Raw genomic sequence first — 18,902 nt, 5'->3', positions numbered from 1 at the left:
TGATGTATGGTGACTTAAAAAGTCATCTCTGGCAAAGCATGTGTTTGCTACCAGTCTATCGAATCAGCCATTTATCAACTTATCTGTATTCACCCAGTGCACCTGCTAACAGCTCAAAAGAGAACACATACGGTCTCCTGATGAACTGACTATTGATTTGATTCCCTCCTCTAATTTTATATTGTTTTGCTGCCCTGTGGATGAAGCAACCTCTTTACTGGATGAAATGAACATGCAACCCGTGAACTGATGGCCTTTGCTTGTGGTGCTCAGGAACCACAACAGACTCTTCATAGGTTGAGGACAGCTGGCCTAGCAGAGTGGCTTTCCTGTCCCAGCCTGCCTTGCTTTTCACTTCCATCCACATTACAGGCATTTCATCGTATAGGCCTTGCTAGGAAACTGCAGGGAGATCGCTGGGAACTCCCAACCTTGTCATCAGAAGCTGGAAATATCCAGCATCTACCAGTGCATGCAGATAGAACCCTGGATTAAAGACAGGGATACCAACTTCCTCTCAGCTTAATGATCTCACCTTAACTATCTCCATGTTCCAAGGAAATTTTCCTCTATTCTTGGTAATCCTGAACACATGATTCCAGCTGAGACCTTCCCCTTCTAATTCTGTCATTACCTGTTTTCAATTAAAATTAAATAAGGCTACATCACTGCATCATGATAATTATTATCATTATGAATGCCTTCCTACTCAATTTATTCTTTGGTGTGGTGATTTGATTTGATTAACATTATAGGTAATGCTTCAACTATAGAAAACACTATTTTAATGGACTCTTATAGAAGAGGACAATGATCAGATCAGTATTTTTCTGTGCAGTATTATATATTTTAAGGAGAGCAGTTCTAATTTTGAGATGACAGTAATTCTATTATTGAAGAGTTAGTTGTAACATGAGGTAGGTCTAAGAGAGATTATTGTGTTTCTGATTCCCTTCCTATTTCTACATCATTCTCTCTCTCTTTTAGCATGCCCTATGGATGGTGCAGTTCACCAAGATGCTATCCACAATACTTTTATTCTTGTTTTGTATACATTCCCTGGATGATCTGATTCAATCGTAGCTCCAATTATCATCTAAATGTAGAAAACTCCCCTAAATCTATTTCCAGCTTTGATTTCTCTGTTGAGCACCAGCCTGTATTTCTCTCTGATAAATGTTTCCATTTAGATAGGTTGCAAGCAACTTAATCTCAACATACTCAATATCCAATCCATTATCTTTATACATAATTTCTCCTGAATTCTTTGTCAGGAGCATCACTAGATACTTATGTCCCCTTATCAATGGAGTCAACACCCCAGGTATAATTAATCTCCAAGTAGCATCCTTTTAATCTCTCTCACATCTACCACTTTCTCTATACCACCATTGTCACAGGCCTATCTCAGGGCCCTGTCATCTTGAGCTCTGACCACTTCAATAAACTTCAGTAAATACCCTTCTTCTTCTATGATTGTTAGTATTTTTGTTTAAAACAAGATTTAACCATGATACTCATCCATGTTATTCCAATCTAACTTCTTTATTAAAAAGCAATAAAAAATTCTAACTCCTTGCTTAAATTGTTTTACTGCCTCCTATTTGCCTTCAGGATAAATTAAAAAATTCCCTAGCAATGCATAGCAAATTGACCATAGTCAAGTAATCCATACAGTGAATCCTAGGTTCTTTACAGTAAGCTTTGGTAGTTTCAGTGGTTAGAGGCAGGTAAGAGGCCATCCTTACAAACTCCCTACCAGGTAGCACATGCCAATCAAAATCAGTCTCAGGTCAAATTTTGTCAGACGCACAATCTTGAACAAAATGCAAAGACTTTCACTATCAGATCGCTTATAATAAAGCTATAGTCATTAATAGTGTAAGGATAGAGAACTAGATCAATGGAACAAGTAGTCCAAACATAAATTCACATATACATGGCCACTGGTTGATGAAAATCTGACACCGCAGAGCAGTAGAGAAAGAGTAGTATTAACAATGAGTAGTGGATATGCACATGGAAGAATGATTCTTCAACACTTCCTCACATCCAGTGAGGAAGACTGTACGTTTAAATGTGAAACAAAACAATGAGGCTTCTAGAAGAGAGAGTCCAAGTGTGAGAAGTATTTGATGTGTTGCTGCTGGCTCTGAGATTGAAGGGCCATGTGCAGGGACTAATGAGAGACCTGGAGGAGCTAAAGGCAGCTTCCAGTTGATGGCCAACAAGGAAACAGGGACCTCAGTCCTACAACTCCAAGGAACTGTCTTCTGTCAACCACCAGAATGGGTAGGAAGCAATTTCTTTCCTAGAGACTCTGGATAAGATCCTAGGCCAGCCAACCATGTGATGTCAGCCTTGTGGGATCTGGAAGAAAGGAACTAGTGGACTTCTGGCCTACAGAACTGGGCGATAATAAATTTGTGTTGTTTTAAGTTGCTGAATTTGTAATCACTTATTATAGCAGCAATAGAAAATGAATATACTCATTAAAAAGAAAATGGAGAAATAAATTATGATAAATCCTGCAATAGAGCCGGGGTCTGTAAACTATGACCCACAGGTCAAATCTGACCTGTGCTTGCTTTTGTAAATAAAGCTTAATTGGAACAGAGCCAGCTCTATTTGTCCTTGTATCACCCAGGGTTGCTTTCGCACTCCAGTAGCAGAGTTGAGTAGTTTTGCTGGAGTCCTTCCAGCAGCCAAAGCTGAAAATATTTACTCTCTGGCTCTTCAAAGAAAAAGTTTGCTGACCCTGGTAGAGAGGAATGAAAAAACAGCAAACTATATACAGTAATGTGGATGAATATCACAAACATAATGGTGGATGAAGTTAAAAACTATTTAGACTACTTACTGCATGATTTTGGTTATATAAAGTTTATAGCAGACAAAACTAATCATTGCTTATAGGAGTCAGGATGGTTCGAGAAGGAAGAAGGGAAGAGTAGTGATTCAGATATGGGTGCGAGGAGGCATCTGGGATGCTGGCAATAGTCTCTTTCTTGGTCTGGTTGGTGGTTAAATGGCTTTGTGAAAAATCCACGAAGCATAAGTTACTCACTTATGTATGCTATCTACTTTCACAAAAAGAAATTTAAAATAGTATGACTTTATCCAGACATTAAAATATGTGTGTGTGTGTGTGTGTGTGTGTGTGTGTGTGTGTGTACGTACCTTTTGAGGTTCTTAGTAACGAAATAAAATTCAAGATATCTTGTGTCTAGAATGTCCTCTAGAGTCCGTGTGAGAATTTCACTTGTCTCTGACATCTTGCCGCTTGTCTTGGACCAGCAGCACTGACACCGCCTGGGAGCTGGTTAGAAGGGCAGAACCTCAGCCCTGCCTTCAACCTGCTGAGCCAGAACCTGTAACTCAGTAAGATCCCAGGAAATTCCTTTCCACATTAAAGCTTGAGAAGTACTGCTCCTATGGATTTGCTATTTTACTGCTGCTTATCCTTCATAAGCCATATTCCTACATGGACAAGAACACCCTTCTAGGCAGCCCACGCGCCCCACTTCTCACGTGCACCTGGACAGGGCTGCTCTGGCGGCAGACACACTTGCCCTTGCTTCCTGGGTTCAGGCTCTCTGATTTCCATGGGACTCAGGCATCAGAAGACACTAGGGCCCACATTTCTCTAATTTGCATTTGAACAGGCAGATAGACCCCAGATTTATCTTTTTTATAATAATAAAGGGAACAAACATGAGAAGTTTATCGGTAATAAATATGTCAGCCTCTTTCTCTGTCACCTTAGAATTCAGGCCTCAGGGGGAACATAAACATATCTGTGGATTATGTTTATAATCTCAAAGGGTCAGTTTTTCATCTTCAGAGAGTCACATAGAATGAGAAAAGTTGTCTCCGGGAGAATAAGATCTTCATCATGTAGGAAATAAAACGATCTTTTCTTCTCTAGAAACCTGAAGAAAGGTTATATATCACAAAATGAGATGTGGGAAATATAACAACATCATTAGGAAAGAAAAGCAAAGAAATGACCCTTGCTGGATAACAGTTCTTATGTAAATGACTCTGAGACTGTAAGGTAGAAAAGCTGTATTAGAAGTTTCTTGATAATTGTCCTATGACCTGAGGGGTCCTGATATTCCTTTCTTACACATAATACAGCTTTAAAATGGCCATTATGGTGACTGTCTTTGCTGTTTGTTGTTCCTTCCAATTCTGCAATGTCTTGTGTTGCTGGAAAAATCGCCCAATGGTACAAAATTTGAAAGCACGGGGGGTGAGGGCAGACTTTGAAGGAAAGTAGCTAACCCTGCTCTACAAAATTATGTAACTATGTCATTAAACTGGTAACGCCACCGTGGCAGAGCACGAGTAAGTAACCAGATGTGGAACCTCAGTCTGTGTGGAAGAATGGCTAAAATAAGTAGTATTCTGTTCAATTTTAGATTTTTCTATTTTGTGGCACAAAGCTCTCAATTTTGCCAAACCTTGAGTAAAGACACTCAAGGAGGGAGTCACTGAGTGAGGCAGTGACTGAGTGAGTGCAGGTGTGCATATTCTGAAAATTACCTGAGAGGAGCTAACTTCCATATTAGCGTCAAGATGATGAGAAAAACGTTTGGGACACATGGGAGCTGAACTACATGAAGTCCAGGCATCAGGCTTCATGTACTTGTCAGAGCTTGAGGGGACCTAAGTCTGAAAGGCTCCGGGAAGGTACTGAAGTTTTATGGAGGGTAACAGACTGATCTTGGCCTTTGGAATCGGGTTTTGAGCCAAACACCTAGAAGCTAGGAAGCAGAGTGACTCCCGCTGATGTGTGTTCCTGCAGCTGAAAAGGCAAGCAGGACGGCGGCTGCTCCAAATAGTAAATTGGTCATAGTGCGGGGTATGAAATTGTCTCGGAGTGGCTGGGCCTTCTTGTATTTATATAAATCATATAAACTATTCTATTTCTATTCTCTCATATTCAAGAAGAGAATATTGAATGTACTTAGCGTATAAATTGGAATGCATTTCATTTACCAGTTATTCATATTTTTAAAGAGAAAAGTTGTTTAAAAATATGATTTATCTTTTTGTTATTTGCTTATTATATACTTTAAAACACTCAACACAAGGCTAGTATAATATAAACATATGTGCTGATTTTACTACTCAAGGGGCAGTTGCTATGGATAGGAATTCACACTTCAGGGGTGGTTAACATTAGACAACAAAGGCCACACTTCAAGGATAACTCTTAAAGGCATGTTTTTCCCCCTTATCATTCATCTACACCAGTAGTCTTGTTAACAGCATAATGAAGATCTGAAATGCATTCTTACTGGAGAAACTAGCAACTTCTAGTCAGCATCATATTAGATACTACAGATGGGCTCTCACTGGCGAAATGATTGGTACTTAAGATACGTGGACTGGCTAAAATATTCAGAAGTGCCTGAAAGGACAGAGGATTAAGACTTTAAATGTAGTAAGTAGGTTGTATGAACTACTTAGTGTCAGCTTGCTAGTAAATTTTTGTTTACGAAGTCCTGGGCCACTTTGCTGAGGTATATTTTTTTAATACTTGTCTATGTATATGGCCGCGTTTTGTTTGAGATTCGGTTTGAGCATGAAAAGGAGGAATTGTCCTTCACCTACCTTCAGCATTTCAGCAACTACCATTTTTCAAAAGCAAATAACTAAGTTGTGTATGAACAACTTGCTAAAGTCAGTTCCCAGGAATTTGTTTAAACTTTCTTTACATGCATATTTCATTTGTATCAGTGTTCTTTCACCAGCCTATTGATACCTATGGGGAAGGATGTTCAGACATTGGAGCAGGGGGCCATGAGTGACATCCACTTTTAGCAATTCCCTCAGTGACAATAGCTATCATTTCCCAATTTGGTTTCCTGATGCCCTTCTGCCTACTGAGGTCTCTCCCATTAGTCTCCGTCTGTGGGGATATGAAGATTAACCTTGCTTGGTGTTATGTTGGAGATTTGAATTGGAGATCAATTTCCTTTAGGGAAGAGACCATCAATCAACGTCAACCTTTCATTTATTCAACACCCACTAAATGCACAGTACTGTTCTAAGTCCTTGGAGAATTATCAAAATTGCATATGTACTGTAGACCATGATTTTCAGAACTCGTGATCTACAGAGGCACAGAAGATAAAAGGGTGTATTTAATTTCATTATCTGAAAAAAAAAAAAAAGTCAGTGACAGCTGTCTGTAGATTCACTGCTGAGGGCTCTAATTTGTGGTGGATCCCATGTCTTTTAAAATTCTCTTTTTTCCTTTAACTCCTTTTTCCCTCCATCTCTTCCTTTCTGCCTTCATTTTTCCCCTTTCATCCTCCTTTCCCTTCCTCTTACCTCCCCCACCTTTCCTTCTTTCGTCTCTTCCTCCCTTCTCTCTCTCTCTCTTCCTTTCTTTCTTCCTCCTTTCCTTTGTCTGAATAGTTTGAGCATTTTTAACAAGACAGGAAAGCTTTTAACTCACCACTTTGTTCTCCTGTCTTCACATTATGAAGTTTAAATAGCTTCATTTAAAAACAAGTGTTCTCTCCTCTCAGAATGTGCCTGTGGGATGCTGGGTTTGGAGCATTTCCTCTGTCAGGCCATGCTGAGGGCACCTGGCCCTCTGCCTTCACTGAGCCTTGGTAAATTTCCTAATAACCCAGATTCACCCAAACCCTCCTACTCCTGAAAGTTCCTTGCCCTCATCTTGCTACTTGAGGACCCAGGCATTTTGGGACTTGAATTTTGGTTCTGCCACATTCTGACTCTGGCACTGGACAGGATGTCTAAAGTCTCTGAAACCCAATTTCTTCATCCACAAAGTAGGAGAGGAGACACAATGTGTACAAATCAATATGGAGATAATTCTATCCAACTTTGGTTACTGTCATCACTTCTGCTTTATTTTCACTCTAATTCTTGGTTTCTGATCTTACTAGACCCTGAACCCTCCACTCTACTGCACTGGGATAGCCTGCTTGCTTTCATTCACCAGGTATCAGACCCAGATGTGTCTCCTAAGCTCAGTATCCCTGTCTGCATCAAAGCATCAGGGCCTCAATGCCTGCAAACAAGGCTGAAGTGATCAGAGGCTCCTGGTTCTTTCCCTAATCTGTACCTGAATACTGAGGGCCATGCATGCCAATAGGATTCATTTTAATTAGGAAGATCAATAATTCTTCCTTTATTTTCTTTCAATAGATATAGATTTATATAATCGCCTTCCCAGAATATATTTAAGCTCCAGACTTCTACCTGCCTACATGGGAAGATTTAGAAATCCCAGTCATCCAAGTGCTGAAGAATTTAGGACCTGGAGTCAGAAAGACTGGCTTCAAATCCTAGCTTTGCTATTTAGTAGCTATGTGAATTTCAGGAAGTGTTTTAACAGTTTTTGCCTTAGTTCCAACCCTACCTATTTATCTCAAGACAGATATTTTGTGCAGAGGCAGGAGCATGTTATGGGGCAGTAGAGACATAGTTTCAAATCTTACTTCTAATGTTTATGGGATAAATGATTTTGAGAAAAATCTCTCTGCTTCTGTTTTTCATATATTGAACAGGATAATGATGCACAATAAAGGCCTGTGGAAAGACTAATGGAGGTAAGCTTCTTTTCATTTGGTCTTGGAGACTATCAGCTGCTTCAGCATCAGCTACTTCCCGGCCACTGGCTGTCAGAAGTGGATGATGAATGCAAACTTCATACCTTTATGAGAAGAATATGGACTCAAAAATTGCTATTGATACTCGTTGCAGAGTGGAAGGACTGTGTGATCCAGATTAGTGACGAGAACAGCAAACAAGGTTTCTCCATCAAGCAGGCTGTCTGGACTACAGCTGTGCCTGTCTGCCACTGAGTAAGGGACATTCATGTTATAGACCAAAGAGAACTGGAGAAAGGAGCATGAATCTGTTCAAGGTTGCATTGTAAATGCCAGTCTGAGTGGTCTCAATTTGGTTATTAAAAAAAAAAAAAAAAAAAAGATGTTCCTGCACTGATACTACCATGCCTTGAGACCTGGGGCCAAAAAGACCTGGCAGAACTGAAAATTTTCAATCTCTCTGAAGAAAGTGATGCCCACTACTGTGTTGTAAGGAAGCCCCTGAATAAAGAAGGTAAGAAACCCAGGACCAAAGTGCTCAAGACTCAGTGTCCTGTTACTCCATGTGTCCTGCAACAAACACAAACATCAGTGTATCTCTCTGAAGAGGCAGAGTGCTAAGCAAACAAAGGATAAGCCTGCAGAATATGATACACTTTTGGCCAAAGGAATGAAGGAAGCTGAAGAAAAATGCCAGGAACAGTTTGCCAAGAGACAGGGCTGTCCTGAGAGCTTCTACCTCAAAATCTGAGTCCACTCAAAAACATGACATGATTTTTCTAGGAGTAACAAATTAACAAGATGAGATATTACAAAAGATTAAATGAGATGATAAAATCCATGAATATTATATTTAACCACAAAAAGACTGAAAATGTAAATGTTCTTTCTAGCTCCCGGAAGGGTGCCCTCACATAAGAGTCATAGAGGTGCTCAAATGGGTTAAAGGAGAGAAAGACAGATTCTCAGTCTTCAACCTGCTTTCCATGGTACTCCGAATCTCTCCTACTTTCTCTGTCTTCATGCCCTCTCTCACGTATTGCTGTTGGTGTTGCCAAAACATGGCCTCTGTACCCCACTTACTGAATTGAGACTGGAAGACAGAGTTTCAGATGAAGTAGAAAGGGCAGCTTTATTTCTTTGCTAGGGAAAGGTCACTATGGGTTAATGCCTCTAAGACTGTGAGCCTGCTAGGGAGAGACGGCAAGGGGTTTTATAGTAAAAGTTCAAGAGTTCAAGGGGTGGGGCTAGTTTCCATAAAGATCACATGGTGGGTGGGGGGGGGGCGGCTAACAGATTGTTGCAAAGCTATTCTTCTTTTTGTAGATGCAGTGGTCCCCTTCCTTCTGCTAGGTATGAAATTCACCTCTAGTTTTAGGACCCTCTTAATATTCTTGTACCTAGAACAAAGGACTCATAGGAAAGGGCTCTATGGAAAAGAGCTCTAGAAAAACTCTTGTGCAGTTTAAAGTCAGGTTGATAAATGCTTTTAGCCTTTTAAGTGGGCTGAGGTCTGGGACCTCCTGCTGCATGCTGAAGTGTGCAGCTCAAACAACAGGATGCAAGGAAATCACAAGGGGTCAAGAGGAGGGCACTAAGCATGATCCCTGCACACAGCATCACAAGGGAGTTGGGCAGACTGCCCAAGCCTCCCTCCTTTCCAGCCTAACCCTGGTCAGCAAGAGCATGAGAAAAGTTTATACAGTTACAAACACCATTACAGATATCAGATGGTCACCGATGACAATAGGGTCCTGCTCAGTTTACACTGGGACTCCCTCCTTTCTCTTTTCTGGGTCAGCTGCCCAGCCCAAACCAATAAATAACAATAATAACAAAATCACCTGCCTATAAATCTCAGTTCTTACCACAGACTGCCCCTTCCTGCCTGAGGTTTTATTTCCAAGTTCTGATGCCTCTTCTCTGAGGGGCTTCTCTGTGAGGGATGCCCTCATAGGGCTGTGCTTACTGTGATAAAGTGCTGAGTAGCAGAGCATGCCTGAAAGCCCACACATCCCTGTAGCCATCCCAAGACAAGCTGCTTTTAACAGTAGGGCAGCTGGTTGAATGCGATTCTTTTGACAAAACTGCTGATGGATTGAGGAAGCCGTGTGGGAAGGGAAGAGCTCTGAAAAGATCTCTCTCTGTGTTTCTATTCAGGGTGAGCTCCCAACCAGTCCCAGAACAGAGTGCTTTTAGCATCACGTGACTTTCAAACTTTAAGAGAACATCCCTACATGGAAACCTGGAACATTTGTGACTCAGAAGGCATTCTCTTCTGATTTTGAATAAGGAAGGTGAAGAATAGATTCTTAAGTGCAAGGCAAAAGTTGTTAGAAACTGTCCCCAGACTAAAACACTGACAAATACAGAGACTATATGAACAGCCAATATTGGGAATGAGTTTGTATTAGGAGTATATCTTGTCTCAATTTAGTATCTCAGAATGTTGTAGCTGGATACTCTAGAATGTGAGTCCAGACTCAAATACTGGTAGGAGATAAGTACATTATCTCAATGAGAGAAGGTGCCTGGTGGGGACTGTGGCATCAGAAGAGGGCTCACATCTAGAGGGGCAGATGCAGCTCCACTTCTGGTGATTGTTGCTTTGATGTTTGTTGTCAGATTCTCTAATTTGTTAGGAAAAACTGGATTTTAAGATAAAATCCCTTTAAATATTTGCAGCTAATTAAACAAACAAGGTACTATGTGGGCCAAGTGGTTGCTGTGTTTTAACTGCCAATCTAGTTAATGGACTTTTATTTTTTTTAAAGAAACTAAGGCTCAGCAATGAGAAGTGACTGCTTCACAGAAAGTTGTCAGAGATAATTATTCGAGATGTGATTGTTTGTAAGCCCCTAAAATTCACTTATTAAGACCAATGAATGCCGTGGCCACTTGAACACTAAAAATATGTGGCTGGAACCTAAGGTGGTAGATCAAAAAATTAATTCTTCACTCCCCTTTAAATAGAACTGTACATTCATGCCATTACCATGGCTTGGTGGTGAGTGGAGTATATTTACCCATCCTTGACTTTGAGCTTCACCTTGTGGACTACTTTGACCAATGGGATGTTTGTGGATATGACTCAAGCATAGGCTTAAAATGTGCTAGTATGGTTGGTCTGCTCTCTGCTGCCATCACCATGAGGAGAACAAGCCCCAAGTGGATGCTGGTGCTGGAAAAATGCCACACCTGATTCTAACTTGCAGCCTGTAGCTAGGTCAAATGGAGTTCAGGCAAGATAAGCCAAACTCCAGCCAGTCTGCTGATGTGTGAGTGTGAAATATTTATTTATTTTTTTATGCCACTGGAATTTTTGTGGATCTTTGTCATACAGTGATATCTGATGAATACACCAAGGACTGTGCTCCCAGCCAACCCAGGCAAAATTTACATCCTTAGTGGAACTCCAATTACTACTTCTTCTATATAAGAAACATACAGTTAGCCACAGGCTGGGTGGCTTAAACAATGGAAACGTATTTTCTCACAATTCTGGAGGCTAGAAGTCCAATATCAAGGTGTCAGCAAGTTTGTTTCTGTTTTTGTTTTTGAGGCTTCTCTCCTTGGCTGGCAGATGGCTAACTTTTTGCTGTGTCCTCGTATGTCTCTCTTCTGTACTCATACATTTCTGGTATTTCTTAGTATGTCCAAATGTCCCCTTATAAAGATATAGACAGGCTGGTTTAGGGCCCGCCCTAACAGCCTTACTGTAACTTAATCACCTCTGTAAAGACCCTGTCCCCAACATAGTCATATTTTGAGGTACTAGGGGTTAAAGACTTCAACAGGTGAATTCTGAGGGGACACACTTAAACTATAACATAAAGGTTACCAGTTGAATAGAGTGGCCATTTCTTGTCCACACTCAGTCACATTGAGAGTGTTAAAATGCCAAACCACATCGGATTCTGGGACAACCTGCAGAAACTAATACCGGATATATATGGCCATGTCATCCTGGTGGTGCTGGTGAGGGTGGTGGGGGCGGTATTCAGCCTTCCTCACTTGGGATCAGGGTCTGCTCCAACAGTTCTGACTGCTGTTACAAAAGCTTGTCTCAGCTCTCAGGCTGAACTAAGAAAGGCCTTGGCTGACCAAGATAAAATGAGATTTAATTAACCTCCTTGAACACCATCCTCCAAAAGCAGCCTTGTCTGCTTTCTCGCATCTGCCTGCTGATCCTCTATCACCTGTCCTTAAAAATTCATGATGCACATTTGCCTGGTTCCTTGTGCAGCCTTTGTTTTCATGCTGCACGAACCCCGAAGTCAGACTCTAGTAGCACTGAATCCAGTCACATTTGAGAGCCCTATCGATTCTATTCAAGACTTTCCATGGAGAATGAGAAGGATGTTCCCCTCACTTACCCACCCATAAACACATCTAATTAGAAAATGACACTAGACTCTTCTTTTTTCTCCTTTCTCCTTGGTTTTCCCTCTCATCCTTGGATACCTCCCCAAATTATGCTCCCAGCAAGTGAGCCTCCCCATTAGGTGCCACCCTCCTTGGAAGTTTGGTCCAGTCTTTTTCTCTCCTTTTGCAGAGCGTCTATAGGACCAGCTCTTTCTATGGGGGAAGCTGGGACATGGAAAAGAAAGGCGGTCATTAATGGACCCTGGGGATGACTCAAGGAGAGTGCCTGACATCACGGAACATCCTGTGTGCTACTGATCACACAGCAGTGGTAGGAGGAGAGTGAATATCAGGTGGAAACCTAAAGCTAGAACAGGAGGATTATACAGGATGCCTTAGTACTTCAGAATGACTCACTACTGTGACCTTCCCTTGCTGAGTGTGGCTACGTGTGTGCTTACAGCATTGGAGGAGTGAGGAGAGAGACGTTTGGTTGCTGACACCACCACTGAAGATGACGCCCAGTGCAGCCCCACTTGCCCACACTGTTGGAGTTGCAGAAACACCTGAAGACTGTTTCTGTCTTTTCTCAACAGCAGTGGTCCTCAGCCTGGGCTGCACTTCAGAATCACATGCAAAGCTTTTAAAAGCCCCGAGGCTCACACAGCACTCATGGCCAATTCCATCTGAAGGTAAAACCCAGGCATTGGTATTTTTTATTGCTCTGCTGGTTACTCCTTTAAGAACTAGCTCTCTAGACCCTGGCTGCTCAGAGTGTGGTCAGTGGTCAACAGCACTACCAGCCCTTGGGAGCCTGTTGGAAATGCAGAATCTCAAGCCCCACCCCAGACCTGTGGAAGCGGAATCTGCATTTTAATGAGATCCCCAGGTGATTCCTAGACACATGAATGTCTGATGAGTGCTGAGCTGTATCATCTGTTCTCACCTTTGGCTGCACACTAGTAACGCATGGAGAGCTTTTAAAATGCTGGTGCTCTGGCTGCACAGAAACCTGATTCAGCTACAACCATGGGAGTGAGAACCAGACACCAGATTTTTTTTTTTTTTTAAGATCTCAGCAGGTGATTCAAATTGAGAACCACTTCTTTAGGCTCTGACATTTATCTGTTTGAAACAAATTTTCCAAACACTCAAATGCTGAAGGCTTAATGGGTCTGTGAGCTATCCTCTCTCCCAATGCCACAGCACCAGCCAGGAGTGATGGTCCATCAGAGGGGCTGTTGAGTAACTACAGTTTGGACTTCTCTGCTCCATTGGTGCTTGCTCATTTCGAGAATCACTGTGGCTAGTGGGACCTGGAGGGCCTTGAAGTGAATTCTAACAGAGGGTCAGAATGATGGCCCAGATATTTTATTAGGAACCTTCAGGAAAAGTTCTGCTAGAAAGAGATCCAGACCTGCTCCCATCCTGCAGTTAAGCCTGGGATGGGCTGGACCAAGCTGCATTTGTGGACAGACATCCCAAGTTGTGAGGGCCTCAGGCAACTGGAAATGACTTAGGGGTCATATCACTGTTTTTGTTGCTGTTGAATTTTCTTAGCCCCACTTTATAAATAAATAATGAAATTATTATTAAATATATAACAATAAATATATCATGGATTAATTGTGTCCCCTTCCCACAAGGATATGTTGAAGTTCTAAGCCTCTGTACCTCAGAATGTGACCTTATTTGGAAACAGGGTTTTTATCAAGGTAATCAAGTTAAAATGAGGTCATTAAGATAGGTCCTAATCCAATATGACTGGTGTCCTTAAAAGGGAGGGAAATTTGGACACACAGATAGATGTGCACAGAGGGAAGACCATGTAAAGACACACAGGGAGAAAGACAGCCATGGGACTGGAGTGATCAGTTTACAAATCCAGAAACACCAAGGATTGGTAGAAGACACTGGAAGCTAGAAGACAAAGGATTCTTCCCCTCGAGCCATCAGAGGGAGCATGGCCCTGCGGACTGCTCAGTTTTGGATCTCTAGCTTCGAGGACTATGAAACTATAGATTTCTGTTGTTTTAAGTCACTTTATTTTTGGCACTTTGTTATAGCAGCCCCAGGAAACTAGTACCACAAGTAAGACTCAAAATGAATTAAAATGAAATTCTCCAAAATGAACCTAAAGAAAGAAAAAACTGGATGAGGAAATTCTAAAATGGAACAGCTCTTTTGAAAGATTCTTTTTACTGATAAATATAAGTACACAGATGCTTAAAATAAAAAGCTGAAGAGCTCTTTGCTTAAAGATGTCATATTTTCCAGCATTCAATGAATGGAGCTTAACTTAGAACCATTTGTGGAAATGCGTTTTCCCCTCTGAAATCATTAAAACATACATTGTTGCTCTTTATGTTAGTTTTATGATGCATGTTGGGATTCCAAATTAAATATTGTTTAGATGCTTAGGCATCAAGAATTGTTGTTTCTCAAGGAAACATAACACTGGGTGGGAGAGTATCTTTTTATATCAAGGCAGTGAATCTTTAGTCAATGGTCAAAATGTACTCTACAGTAGGATTTTACTATGACATCAAAATATTTTGATAGGCCAAAAGACTAAGAATACAGAATGACCTCAGTGTTCTACCAACCCTAATAGCAAGCACATTTGCCAAGAAGTCAGACAGCGCCTTTTAAAACATGCTCATATCTTTTGTTTTATTCTTTGCTTCTGTGTCAGTAACCCTGACAGTGCTAAATCCAAGGGACCTGGAAACCTTTTCATATTTCCCCTCTCGATAGCCTCAGATGAAAGTACACATGCTAACTTGGCTGAGCTTTTTCATCAGTTCCTGAAGTTTCTACAAAAGCATGTTGCTGACCAGGAAACTGGGTCAGGCAATTGTTCTGCAATAAAGACGATCTTTTGAAGTGTCTCAGCAGCTGCCTACCTTGAACAGGAGTCCCGTGGATCAGGCTCTTCACAAATTGAGCCTCAGGGCTCAGATATTATTTCTCTTGCTTTAATAACAATGGAAAAAAAAGTTGCCCCTTTTTTCCCCTACCTTCCTTTGGGCTTTCTGATTGATGAACCTATTCACTTAAACAGAGAGTTTTAAAAATTGCTTTAAAAAATACCACCACTTCCTGAAATATGTTTGTAAAGGAAGGCTATCTCTTGAAACTATAAAGCTGGTGCATAAGAAATACCTTCATGTTGCCATAGGACACCCACCACTGACTTGGGCAGAATCTCTAAGAGGCAGTCTGATTTAGACTGGAACAGGATTTGATTTTTCAGAGTCAGAGGTGTTTTCCAGACTTTGGGATTTCCCACCTGCCCCCAACAGAGGCATTTTTTTCTCCCTGAATTTCCTCAGTCAAAAAAAGAAATAAGTTGTGGTTTTATTTTGATATCAACTGACAACGTTAGCATATTCAGAGTGAAATATGTATAGCTCATCTGATCAGATATCCTTTAATGGGAACATGAATTATGAATCAATCAAGAGCTGTCACCAGCTATGTTACCTTGATATTAATAGCATGAACAGTCAGCATGGGAAGTATCTGGGGCACATTTTCCATTAAACCCATATTGTCTTCCAAGAATGAGACAGGGACAGAGGAGGGAGAGAGGGAAGCCGGGTCGGAGAGTGGGCTGGAGAGATCGAAGGATAATATTATATATGAGGATTTCTTTTAACAGCCAACAGAATTCAAATAACTCACTTGTTAGAGTCCTAAGCTGACGCAGTTTTGCTCAGATCATGCAACCTGAGCAAAGAGATATCATCAGGAGATTAACCTGTGTTACCTATGGCCGCGCCTCTTTTTGTATGGCCTGAAGGCAAAAGTGATTTTTACATTTTGCAAGAGTTGAAGAAAATTAAAAGAGTATTACTTTGTGACATGAAAATTATATAAACCCCAAATTTCAGTGTTCACAAATAAAGTTTTATTAGAACACAGCCACAACCACTCCTTTATGTGATGTTTGTGATCCCATTACAGTGGCGGTGCTGAGTGATCGCGACAGACCGTGTGGCCCACAGAGCCTGAAATACTTGCTGTTTATCCCTCTGCACAGATAGCTCACCGACTCCCTGCGTATTCAAGTACATGCATTTATACATGTGCCCATATTCGGACATATAAATGCAAATCTCATTCGTCCATCTATATATCTAATCTGTGTAGCTAATATTTTCCTTACAAACAAAAGCAAACCTTCCCTGCAGCTTTTCTTTCTTCTAGTTTCAAAGTAGTATAAGCCCTGAAACTTAGTAACTGTACATCTCTGTCCTCTTATTCCATTTTCATTGTTAAAAACAACACTGCAGAAAGAACTGTTTTATTCTACTGTGTGTATACCTTGATAAAACTCAAAGTTTCTGATATTTACTCTGGTTTGCAGGATAGTATATACACCCAGGTTCTGGGCCGTAATGGAATCTGATACCCCTATAATAGCAACTTCAAAGGTAATATAAAAATGTTAGTAGTTAATATGCTGAAGCCTCAAATGCCCATCTGGTGTGGCAGAATACATTTCCTATCACCTGTAGTTAAAAAGAGACTTAAATTCAGGCTTTTAACTGGGGATTATTTAATCTGTGTTTTAAATGAATAGTCAAGGAAGAGCTTAAACATCATTACTTCCAGTGGGAGAACTGTGATCCTAGAATTAAAGACATCTTCATTTAATTTTTATAAAATGATTAACAGGATGCTGGAGGTAGCCAGCTCAACTGTTTGGCCAACGTACCTCAGATGATGTGATATAATAAAGAATATAACCAGTCTTTGTCCCTGGTTCCTGGCACAGAGCTCCAAAAACACTTGGAATTGTCCTGATAGGAGTGTCTGTTGTGAGTCATTACAAGCCCCTTTCCACCATACCTGAGTTTCTGTTTAGGTGATTCATGGTGGGCTCCTAGACAGTTTCCAGGGAGGGGCCGACCATGCCCAGAAAGACTAAGCACATTATTGGAACTTTCAGCAACCCTTCCACCTCCACCAGCCTCCATGGAGAAAAGTGGAACTGAAGACTGAATTCAGACATATGACTATGATTTAATCACTGCTGTCCACCTAGTGAAACCTCAATAAAAACTCTGAAAAGTGAGGTTCAGAGAGCTTCCAGCTTTATGAACATATTCATCAGTGTACCAGGAGGGCGGCACAGCCTGGGGTCCCACAGGGATGGAAGCACTGCACCTCTCTTCCCCAGACCTCGTCCTGTTCACCTCTTCCATTTGTCTGTTCTTAAGTTATAACTTTTATAATAAAAGGGTAATTGTAAGTGTAGTGCTTTCAGTGAGTTCTGTAAGTCATTCTAGTGAATTATAAAACCAAAAAGGTGATGTGAGAACCCCCAAATGTGTAGCCAACTGGGAAGAACTGCAAGTAGCCTGGGGACACCAGAGGCTAGTTCCTGGCATCTGAAGTGGGGACAGTTTTACAGGACTGAGTCCTTAACCTGTGGGGTCTGTGCTCACTCTGGTAGGTAGTTTCAGAGTATAGTTTAGTCGTATCAACTATACTTCAATTAAAAAAAAAAGGAATATAATTGAGTTGTAAGACATCCAGTTGGTGTCACAGAATTGTTGCTGGAATGTGTATGGTAACTTGGGCCGGGCCCATGCTATGTGCTGAGGGTGGAAAGATGGGTAAGTCAGTGATCGATCTCAAAGTGCTCACAACCTGGGTGTGTAACTGTTTAATAAGATCAAAATGTGATCGTAGCGAAAGAGGGTGAAACTCATCTCTTAAGAAAGGAGTGAGAGGAGTGGAACGTAAAGAGGAAGCAAAAGGCCTCTTTTTCAGTGTTTAAGGGTAAACACACTGTAAACTATGAAAGTTGGGGCTCTATTCCTGTGTCCATCCTGCAGTTTTATGTGTGCTCGCTCCCAGGATCTATTTGTTCCTGAGTCTGTGTTCTTGGGATCCTCTCCAGGTTTGCGTTCTTGGGGGTATTCTTCTACGAGGGATTTGTAGTGCGTGAAACTATTTGACACTAGAAAAAGGGAACATTTTCCCCAAAGTGAATGGATGCAGAAGCCCTCACTGGGGTAAGTTCTTCACTTGTAAAGAATAGTGTCCTCTCTAATGAGAAGCTGAACCTTTGGGCTGGAAAGCAAACTGAGTGGGGTGGTTTGTAACCTGGAGGGAATTGAGAAGCAAGAGTTACGGCCGTGGACTCTAACTTCCTTCTGAAGAAAGGCAACATGGTTAAATCAGTTTCTAGTAAAGGACGGGAAGGGTTGGAGGGAGGAGGATGGGGAGCCAGGAAAAGGGGAGTTACCAGCTAGAGAATAAAATGACCACAGCAACAACAAAACTGCAAAGGAAAGCTGCCAAGGGGATTGTATCAGTATTATTCTAGTTATTTTAAGCAAGAAAGAATTTAATACCAGGACTTAGGTTTTTACAAAATTGTGGTTGGGCTAGAGGGAGCGGGCTCTAGACTGGGCCTCACAGTAGTGATTTTCAGCACAACAGAAATAACACACCCTAGTCATGGCTGCCTTTGTTGCCATAAGACAGCTGGGACATTGGGCATCAGCAGCCGAGTCCTGGCTCCAGGAGCACCGTGCTCCAGCTGCGGTCCAGGGCTGAGGGAGGCCGCACATGTCTGACAGAGCTTTAGTCTTGCTGGCAGAATGGATACTGTCGAAACCATCCCCTCTCTCTCCACCTTCTCCCCACTTACTTCAGTGCTAGTGAATGGAGAACCTATTTTGCATTTGCAACCCAATTCCCATCTGGGAAACGTTCGTATCTTTCTAACTTCTGCAGTGTAGGTGGAAATTAGAGTTATTGAACGAATGAACCAGTCCACCGTAGCTTCTATGGGATGCTGAACGGGTACTAGGACACCAGCGCTTCTTAGTCTTGTCATCCTAAACCTGTACTAGAGAAACTTGGTAGCTTTTATGTTCTTGGCAGTTTGGGACAGCTATTGTGAGAGTGTGCAAAGAATGA

General features: G+C 41.5%; 1 pseudogene; it reads left to right on the top strand.

Annotated features, from left to right (window-relative positions):
• Positions 1-17,868, top strand: part of LOC123616262 (small ribosomal subunit protein eS6-like) — a 29,271-nt pseudogene extending 11,403 nt beyond the window's left edge.
• The last annotated feature ends 1,034 nt before the right edge of the window (positions 17,869-18,902 follow it).

The sequence above is a fragment of the Camelus bactrianus genome, chromosome 4, assembly GCF_048773025.1.
Source record: "Camelus bactrianus isolate YW-2024 breed Bactrian camel chromosome 4, ASM4877302v1, whole genome shotgun sequence".
Classification (NCBI taxonomy): Eukaryota; Metazoa; Chordata; class Mammalia; order Artiodactyla; family Camelidae; genus Camelus; species Camelus bactrianus.
Note: the sequence above shows the minus strand (reverse complement) of the source record. Positions and strands in the feature narration are given on the sequence as shown.